At 57.3% G+C, this 370-nt stretch overlaps 1 protein-coding gene across 2 annotated transcripts in view; it reads left to right on the forward strand.

Moving 5' to 3' along the window:
* LOC113211815 (tyrosine-protein kinase receptor torso-like) overlaps positions 1 to 370 on the forward strand; it is a 21564-nt gene that overhangs the window by 1469 nt on the left and 19725 nt on the right. The window lies entirely within an intron of this gene.

The following is a 370-nucleotide window of genomic DNA, read 5'->3' on the forward strand; positions in this document are numbered from 1 at the left end:
CTGGGTAGTGTAGGGCAGACCCGCGTGAAGATAAACTCCGTGAAGTACAGCCAGTAGCGCCATCCGTAGGTGGTCGCCGTGGTCATGCGGGGTTGTGCGGGTGGGGGAGGGGGGCTTGCATGGGGGGCCTGTCAGGACTGTCGTCGTAAACCGTCGTAAACTGGCGGGTCGCATCCGCCTGACTCGCCGCCTTGGCGCCAGCCACAGAGTGGCCTGTACTGCACTCTTCGCGCGGCACCACACTACTTGCACCTGACGTTTAACATGTTAAGAGTTTTTACTTTCTCTGTTGTAGGCCTACTCACGCTGTTAATCGGTATCCCTGCTCTCGTCTTGCAGTCATTCAAAAGTATGCACCGTCAGGGCAATT

Source organism: Frankliniella occidentalis, unplaced genomic scaffold (genome assembly GCF_000697945.3).
Source record: "Frankliniella occidentalis isolate FOCC.00 unplaced genomic scaffold, Focc_3.1 Scaffold101, whole genome shotgun sequence".
NCBI lineage: Eukaryota > Metazoa > Arthropoda > Insecta > Thysanoptera > Thripidae > Frankliniella > Frankliniella occidentalis.